This window comes from Ursus arctos, unplaced genomic scaffold (assembly GCF_023065955.2).
Source record: "Ursus arctos isolate Adak ecotype North America unplaced genomic scaffold, UrsArc2.0 scaffold_18, whole genome shotgun sequence".
NCBI classification, from domain to species: Eukaryota; Metazoa; Chordata; class Mammalia; order Carnivora; family Ursidae; genus Ursus; species Ursus arctos.
The window spans coordinates 6455481-6465279 of NW_026622852.1; the positions used below are offsets into that span (position 1 = coordinate 6455481).

At 35.4% G+C, this 9799-nt stretch overlaps 1 pseudogene; it reads right to left on the bottom strand.

Annotated features, from left to right (window-relative positions):
* Positions 1–2301: 2301 nt before the first annotated feature.
* LOC113260305 (proteasome subunit alpha type-7-like) lies at positions 2302–4054 on the bottom strand (annotated as a pseudogene).
* Positions 4055–9799: the final 5745 nt, after the last annotated feature.

A 9799-nucleotide genomic window follows, 5' to 3' on the forward strand; every position in this document is an offset into this window, starting at 1 on the left:
AGGCACTTAACCTACCGAGCCACCCAGGTGCCCAAAACACTGTGAAAGTGTAAATTGCCACACAACATCCTTCTATTGGGGGATTTTTGCTTGCTTATGAACTTTAGGAGTCAAGAAAGTCATTTAAATAGAGTAGTCCCATTTGAAGCCAACACTAGTGATACACCAGAAACAAACTGATTCTGAAAGAAACCCTGGACTCCTAGTCTGTTTCTTTCATGGTGGTAGTTGAGTGATATGGAGCCATTAGATACGCTCTACAGACATCAGTTTCCTCAGCTATAAAATGAGGATAATCATACTAAGCTTACATGGTTATCTCTAGATTTCCATACAGGCCAAAGCTATTTTAATGATTGGTTTTTCACTTTGTTTTGGTTAAATCAGATTCTTCAGTGGCTAAGTGACTTGCGCTCTCTGTGGAAACCATGGGATTATTCACTGCGGTAAACTGGTCTGTGCCTCTGGTGAAAAGGAAGTTAAAGGAAATTACCTCAGGTTTCAGGAAGTACAAATTCAGTTCAGGTGGAGTAAAACTGCAAAGAAAAGCACGGCTACGAAGACGTCGCTATTGGAGAAGAGAAATTCACTATGTTAGGACTGGCATTTTTGACTGCATGACTGAAGTTTCTTGTCACAGGGTTTTGACGCTGGTTAATGGTGGAAGGTGGGCAAATGACGAAGTGTGGTATGCAAATTGGACATTCTGTCATAGAAGTTTAAATATAACAGTCCCTGGTAAGGGTTCCTTCACCCTTCTTTTTCCTCATTACTTACTTTTGCTTCATTTTCTATTGTGAAATATAAAAACATAAGGAAAATGGCATAAACATAAATGTAACACTTAGAATTATTAGAAAATGAACACCCATGGGGGAACCTGGATGGCTCAGTCGGTTAAGCCTCTGACTCTTGATTTCGGCTCAGGTCATGATCTCAGAATTGTGAGATGGAGCCCTCCAATGGGCTCCAGACTGGGTGTGGAGCTTAATTAAGATTTTCTTTCTCTCTTTCCCTTTGGTCTCCCTGCCAGTCACACATTTCCTCTCTCTCTCACACTCAAAAAAAAAAAAAAAAAAAGTACCCATGTAAACCATCACACAAGTAAAAAATAAAATATGGCCAGCAACTCAGAAGCCCTCTCTATCAGTCAGCATTCTCCAGAGAAACCAAACCAACAGGATATATACTGAGATAGGGTATTCTCTCTCTCCCTCTCTCTCTTTCTCTTTCTCTTTCACTTTTTCTCTCCTCTGTGTGTGTGTGAGTGTGTGTGTGTATGTACTCCCTTCCATGCATTTATACATATATGCATACATACATTCACACAGACAGAGAGAGAGACAGAGAGGGAGATTTATCTTAGAAATTGGCTCATGCAGTTGTGGGAGCTGTCAAATTTGAATACTGTGGGACTCACCAATAGGTTGAAAATTCTGGTAAGTGTTGATAGTGCAGTCTTCAGTCCCAAATGCATAGGAGAGGCCAAAAGTCTGAAAACTCAAGTAGGATTTCTATTATAGTGTTGAAGCAGAAATCTGTAGGAAGCCTCAGTTTTTGTTTTTAAGGCCTTCAAATGATTGGTTGAGATCCACTCACATTATGGAAAATGATCTGCTTTACTTAAAGTCACCTGATGGTAAATGTTAATCACATATCCAAAATACCATCACAGCAACATTTAGCGTAGTCTTTGACCAAACAACAGGGCACCTTAGTTCTCAGTAAAGTTAACACATAAAATTCACCATCACAGGGGCACCTGGGTGGCTCAGTCGGTTAAGTGGCTGCCTTCGGCTCAGGTCATGATCTCGGGGTCCTGGGATCCAGCCTGCATCGGGCTCCCTGCTCAGTGGGTTGTCTGCTTCTCCCTCTGCCTCTCCTCCTGCTCCTGTGCTCTCTCTGTCTCTCAAATAAATAAGTAAAATCTTTAAAAAAAAAATTGACCATCATAGACAATGCCCCTTACAAATAACAAAAACCTCCTTCCCTGCTCAAAGTAATCACTGTGCTGACATTTCTTCCTCAGTTCAAGAAGTGATTGTCTGTTTTCCTTTGTTATACTTTTAGTACCTAAGTATAAACCCCTAAACACTATGATTTAGGTGCAACTCTTTTTGAATTGAATACGAATGGAATAGTACAGCATGTTTTCAGTGTATCTATTGTTGTTGTTTTAACAAATTCAGAAGTTTATTGCCGGACACTTGGACAGTAGATAAATGGAATGGAAATGCCTACATGTCATTTTAAGAATCAGCCATGCTGAATTTAAAAAGCACTACCACCCAGATTTCCTTATCATGATGTTTTCTTTTGTTTCTTTTCATTTTCTTCCTCCTCTTTTTCAATTTCAGCAACGCATTTCTCAATTTGTTTGGGATTTAAAATCTTGAGGGGTTGATCTTGCCTCATGACAGCCAGTTCAGTGTTTTGGCTGACAGACTGAACCACTTCTGAGAGGGCCTTGATAACCAGCTCAGGTCATCTGTCTCAGGTCAGCTGTGTCTATGGCTTTGTCAGTGTAATTCTTCTCTGAAAATTCACGCCCCGACTTGGCACCCCAGCCTGTGGCATTGGCCCTCCAGGCTTGTTATGTCCCCTGAAGGCCAGTCTGATGGAATCTGGGGGTGCCTTCAAAGCCAAAACCCACAAAAAGGGCAGAGATGTCAAACAGCCTGCATCCATTGCTCTGCGTGTAGTGCTGTTCAGACTGGCGATGTAGCCACACCACAGTGACCGGGTCCTCCACGGTCAGTCGGTGGCTCTGGCACTCCATCCAGACCCTGTTGATGACTGTTCTCACATCCGAGGTGAGCCCTGCAAATGCCATGCAGATGTTGTTGTCCAACGCCCACTGTATCTGGTTTTTGTTTGTTTGTTTTGTTTTTGCTAGACATATTTGTGGGATTAATAATGTAACCAGTGATATATTTAATTTTTAATTTATCATCTTACAGTATGCTTTTTGTTTGTCCTGTTTTGTGATTCTTTACTTCCCCTTACTAGCATTTTCTTGATTTGACTATTTATTATTCTTTTATTTCCATTTAGTTTGGAATTTCTACACTCTTTTACTATTAATTGGTTATAGGCTAAAGACTATACCATGCAAGCTTGACTGATCAAAGTTAATGTTTTTTGGAAGTTTTACTCCCTTCTATGCATTGATAAAAACTACAGTAGAGTTTAACTATTAGATCCAAACTGAAAACTGTCTTTGGCAGAAGCAGATCTTAAGATTAGGTATCATTTGTTGGTAATGTATTGAAGAAGGGCTCCCAGGAGAAACAGCAAAGACGTGTAGCAAATAGCAAGGGGAAGGAAAGGGAAAAGTCTCACCTGGTAACTCTGGAGTGTAAGTAGTGCCTCAGCATTGCTTTGACCCATGCAAAGGAGATAGGTTTTATGCTCTAGTGACCAAGAGTTTTTGGCCAAGAATTTCAAGGAATTGAGATCGGAGGCTAAAAGAAATGGGGGAAAAATGATCTGGGGAAACAGAATGGAGGATAAACATTATTGGTTTTATGCATCCCTGCAATTTAAATGCTATTTTTCCTATTTTTTTATTCTAATCCTTTTTAAACTGTTTAATGCATTACTGTTACAGCTATGTAGCCAACGTTCATTTAGATTTGCACATATACCTTGCACACTATACATTCAATAGTTTAATGCCTTCCCCACTATCAACATTTCCACTAGAATGACTCATTTTTTAAGATTGATGAATCTACTTTGACATACCATAAACACCCAAAGTCCATAATTTACATTATGACATTAAGCTTCATTCTTGGTGTTGTGCATTCTGTGAGTTTAGACAAAGCATAATGACATGTATCTTTCATCATAGTATCACAGATATTTTTTCCACCAACCCCAAAAACTTCTGTGCTACATAAATTCATCACTTACAGGAGTCTATTTTTAATTTCTCTAATCTGTTTCATTGATCTATTTGTGTATTCTTTGCCAATAGCACACTGTCATGATTACTGTAGCTTTAGGACAAGTCTTGGAACCGGGTAGGGTCTGTCTTACAAGAAGTCATCTTCGCTAATATTGTGTTGAATATTCTGGGTCTTTTGCTTCAGAGTTGGTCAATCTCCACAAAATAACTTGCTGGGATTTTGATGGAGACTGCATTGAATCTATATATCAGTTGGGAAGAACTAGCATCTTGACGTTTTGAGTCTTCATATTTGTGAACATGGAATATCTCTACATTTATTTAGTTTTTTTATTGCATTTGTGAGAGTTTTGTAGTTTCATCATGTAGATTTGGTGTACATTTCATTAGATTTCTACCTAAGTATTTGAATGGGGGGTGCTTGAAAACAGCGGTGTTGGGAGATGTCCTTGCTTTGTTCCTGATCTTGGTGAGAAAGCTTAATTATGATGTTAGCTGTGTGCTTTTTAGATATTCTTGATCAATTTGAGGATGTTTGCTACTAGTCCTACTTTACTGAGAGTTTTTATTGTGAAAGGGTGTTGGATTTTGTCAATTGCCTTTTCTGCATCTATTGGCATGATTATGTGAGTTTTATTTTTTAGCCTGTTGATGTGATGAATCCACTAATGGATTTTCAGACGTTGAACAAGCCTTACATGCCTGGTGTAATCCCATTTGGTCATGTTGTATAATTCAACTCACTGATATTTTCTTGAGGATTTTTGCATCAATGTTCAGGAATAATATCGATCTGTTCTTTTCTTTTCTTTTAATATCTTTGGTTTTGGTACTTTTTTAATGCTGGCTTCATAGAACGAGTTAGGAAGTATTCCCGCTGCTTTATCCTCTGAAAGAAATAGTAAACAATTCGTATATTTTTTTTCCTTTAAATCCTTGGTAAAATTTACTAGTGAACTCATCTGGACCTGGTATTTTCTGTTTTGGAAGGTTATTAATTATTGAGTTAATATCTTTAAGATATAGGCCTATTTCTGTTGTCTATTTCTTGTAGGACTTTTGGCAGATTGTACCTTTCAAGGAATTTGTCTATTTCTCTTAGGTCATCAAATTTGTGGGCATAGAGTATTTATGGGCATACCTTCCATAGTATTCCTTTATTATCTCTTTAATATCCACGAGATTTGTAGTAACGTCCCCTCTTTCATTTATTTAATTTATTTTTTTAAGATTTATTTATTTATTTATTTGAGAGAGAGAACATACAAGCAGGAGCGGGGCAGAGGGAGAGGGCAAGAGCGAATCTCAAGCACACTCCTACTGAGCATGAAGCCTGACCCTGGGATCCATCTCAGGACTCTGAGATCAGGACCTGATCCAAAACCAAGAATTGGATGTTTAACCAATTGGGCCACCCCAGCACCCTTCCAACACCATTTATTAAAGAGACTGTCTTCTTCCCATTGCATATTCTTTCCCACTTTGTTGCTCCCAAGCTCCTTTGGTCCTCTGCCTATATTTAATTGGATTATTTTTGTTGGTGTTTTTTTTTTTTTTTTTTTTTGTGAGAGAGTGTGTTTGCATGAGTTGGGGGGGAAGGGCAGACAGAGAGGGAGAGAGAATCTCAAACAGACTCCCCGCTAACCGGGAATCCTGACATAGAGCTCAATGTCATGACCCATAGGATCATGACTGGAGCCAAAATCAAGAATCAGAGGCTCAACCAACTGAGCCACCCAGGTGACCTCTCTCTTTCATTTATGATTGTAGTAATTTGTGTCCTTGTTTTCTTTGTTAGTCTGGCTAGAGGCTTGTCAATTTTATTGATCTTTTCAAAGAAGTGGGTTTTAGTTTCATGGATTTTTCTGTGTTGATTTCCTGTTTAAATTTCATTGATTTCTGCTGTTACGGTCTTTCTTCTGTTTATTTTGCATTTAGTTTGCTTTTCTTTTTGTAGTTTCCTAAGGTGGGAATTTAGGTTATCGATTTTAGATCTTTCTTTTTTTTTCCTAATATATGTTTTCAATGCTGTAAACTTCCCTCTACTGCTTTCACTGCATCCCACAAATATTGATAAGTTGTGCTGTCAATTTTTATGTTGTTGAAAATATTTTAAAGTTTCTCCTTTGATTGCTTCTCTGGCCAAAGTGTTACTTAGTAGCATATTGTTTAATCTCCACATATTTTGAGACTTTCCATTTTTTCTGTTATTGATTTCTGGTTAAATTCCATTGTGGTCTGAGAGCAGATACTGTATGATTTATATTATTTTAAATTTGTTGAAGTGTGCTTGATGGCCCAGAATTTAGATATCTTGGTGAAAGTATACTTTTTCATTTTTGTTGCTCTTCATTCCTTTCTGCATGTCCAAACTGACAACAGAGATCATTTTTCTTCTTTCTGAAAAAAGCTCTAAGCATTCACTTTATGACAGGTTTGCTGATGGTGCATCTTACTAGAATTTGTCTATCTAGAAATATTATTTTTCACATCCATTATTGAATATTTCTTCTGTATTTAAAATATGTGATTGGAAATTATTTTCAATCTATGTATAAAATATTTTTCTCCTGCTACCTTGCTTCCATTCTGCTATTAGAAATCATCTATAAGCCTATGGTTGTTAACTGTTGTTAACTTAAAGGTCATCTGTTCTAAAATTCTTTCTGTGTTTGGTTTTCTTTAGGTTCAAATAATGTGTTTGTATATAAATTTCCTCCTTTGTCTTCATTTGGCTTCTTGAAACTACAGATGTTATTTTTTATCAATTAAAAGAAAGTCTCATGAATTAAAAAAAATACAGTGTTTCTTCCACATTTTCTTCCATTTCTGCTGACTCCAATTAAATGTGTGTTATGTGGGATGCCTGGGTGGCTCAGTCAGTTAAGTGTCTGCTTTTGGCTTAGGTCTTGATCCCAGCGACCTGGGATCAAGTCCCACATTGGGTTCCTTGCTCAGTGGGGATCCTACTGCTCTCCCTGCTTGTGTGTTCTCTCTCTCTCTGAAAAATAAATAAATAAAATCTTTAAAAATAAATAAATAAATGTGTGTTATATTTTCTCACTACATTTTCCATGTCTCCTCCTCCACAATTTTTCAAGCTTTTTGTCCCTCCACTTAAATCTGGAATTTTTTAAAAATTCAGTACTGCTATTAATCCTACTGAGTTCTTAATCTTGATTAGAGTATATTCCATTTCTAGAATTTCTAGTTGGTTCTTTTGCAAATCTTCAGTGTATATTTATATTTTTAACTTCCTTGGTGACATTTTTAAATTCAGCTTTTCTCTGCAGTAGAAAGAATATCTTTTTACTACAAAAAATTTTAGTGAGCTTATATCAGTTATCAGTAATTTCTGTTTGTTCTCAGACACAATGATTTGCCTTATCTTATGCCTAGATTATGTTAAATGTGTGCTGGGCAATGTATTTGAGAAATTTTTGTGACATAATTTGAAGAATTAATAGTTAGGATACCACCTTTTTTCAGAGAGAATTTCCTTTTGCTTCTACAGCCATATGATGGAATGAACAATCTAAAATTACTGTAAGCCAATTTTACAAATTGAAATTTCCTGACCTATCAAAGTGTCTTGAAGTCAACATTTTGTGTCTGCAAGACCTACTTTAATCTTGATTTAAGTTTACTTCTGGGGAGCAGTTGTGCAGTTTATATAATTAAGTATATGTAGAGGATTGTTTACCAGGTTCCCAACCTTTCAGGGATCTTGAACTTCAACTTTTGTTTTTCATCTCAAGTCTCTCAAAATTGCTTCTCAGCCTCTTAGCCCAGAGCAAAAGCATCTTTATTTTATTATCATTATTTTGTATTTCCTGTTTCTTTTTCTATGAGATGTGCATTCTTTGCTATTTTATTTATAATTTTTAGGAAGTTTTATATTTTTGTTTTAATGGTTACTACTGTATTTATACCTTCTTTAAACTCTTGGTACCCTGTTTTTTGTTTTGTTTTGGTTCGGTTTTGGGTTTCTTGTTTGTTTGTTTTTAGTATAGTTGACACACGATGTTACATTAGATGCAGGTGTACAACATAGTGATCCAACAGATTTATACATTATGCTGTATTCACAAGTGTAGCTACCATCTGTCCCCATACATTGCTATTACAGTATCATTGCCTATATTCCTTATGTTGTGGTTTTATTCCTTTGACTTACTTATTCCATAACTAGAAGCCTATATCTCTCACTCCTCTTCACCCATTTTCCCAACTTCTTACATCCCTCCTTTCTGGCAGCCATCAGTTTGTTCTCTGTATTTATAGGTCTATTTCTGCTTTTCGTTTATTCATTTTTTTTTCTTTTTTGATTCTGCATATGAGTGAAATCATATGGTATTTTTCTTTCTTTATTTCACTCAGCATAATACCCAACAAGCACAATCTTACCTTTTTTACGACTGCATTGTGTTCCATTATACATAAATATACTACAACTTCCTTAATCATTGGTCTATTGATGAACACTTAGATTGCTTCCATATCTTGGCTATTGTAAATAATGCTGCAATAAACATAGGAATGCATATCTTTTTGAATTAGTGTTTTTGTTTTCTTAGCGTAAACACTCAATAATGGAATTATTAGAACACATGGTATTTCTATTTTTAATTTTTTGAGAACTAGTCATACTGTTTTTCACAGTGGCTATACCAGTTTAGCAAAAGCAACTTTGAAAAGTGGCTTCAGCTTTTGATTTTTGTCTTCTTCTGGATCTTGATATATACATATAAATTTTATATATGTGTATATGTAAATTTGTATTATGCATATATATACATAATTTTAAATATATAGATATTTTTATATTTTATACTCACATATACACATTTTAGTAGTATTTCTTTTTTTTTTAATGTTTTTTTATTATGTTAGTCACCATATAGTACATCCCTGGTTTCTGATGTAAAGTTCGATGATTCATTAGTTGTGTATAACACCCAGTGCACCATGCAATACGTGCCCTCCTTACTACCCATCACCTGTAGTATTTCTCATTTTTCCAGGAGGAAGATCATTCTGAATTACTACACATTCTTTACTGACTATATTGAATTTTATACTTATGGACACTTTTTAATAATACTCAGAAGGTTTAGCAAATGCCTTTGGAAGTGGCACAGCAGACAGTGTTCTAGAACATTTTTCCCACTAAAACCACTCATGAACTTTACAATAACCAATTTGTCTATATATATATATTCTTTATGGTTATAATCCCTATCATCATTTAATGGAATTTACATTTTTGGAAGTAATTGCTACATACACCTAAAAGTGTCACCCTAATAATTTTTAGGGTGTTAAAATAATGCATAATTTATTCAATGAATAAGCGAGTTCCAACATTACCTCTGGCATCAGAACATGACTTGGCTTATTAAAGGAACCTTGAGTCTTTGAACTCTGACTTTTCCAATGTCCAAAAAATTTTTTTAAAAAGGTAGAAATAAAGTATTTTGAAAATAAAACAAAGTTTTAAAAAAGAGAATGCAAATTGAAGAGTTATTAAAAGCTCAGCTCTGTACTTTGCACTTCTAGCAGATATCTGGTATATGAAGAAAGTCACGGATAAACAAAATTGCAAGTTCATAAAGTATAGCATTTTATAATGTTTTCAAAATTATAAGGTCAAATTTGAACTAATTATCACAAAAATGGAAGAAAAAGTAGAACTTGTTTAAAAAATCAAAATATTTGGTGCTAATTTACTGAGAAATATGAGTTATATGCTTTTTAACATGTAACAAATTTATTGTTCATTAAAACGAGCAAAGAAAAATAAATGTCAATATTAACATCCACAACACTAAATATGCACAGAAAGGACTTTGTTCGAAGGTTATTTTAAGGTAGTGAATAATATAT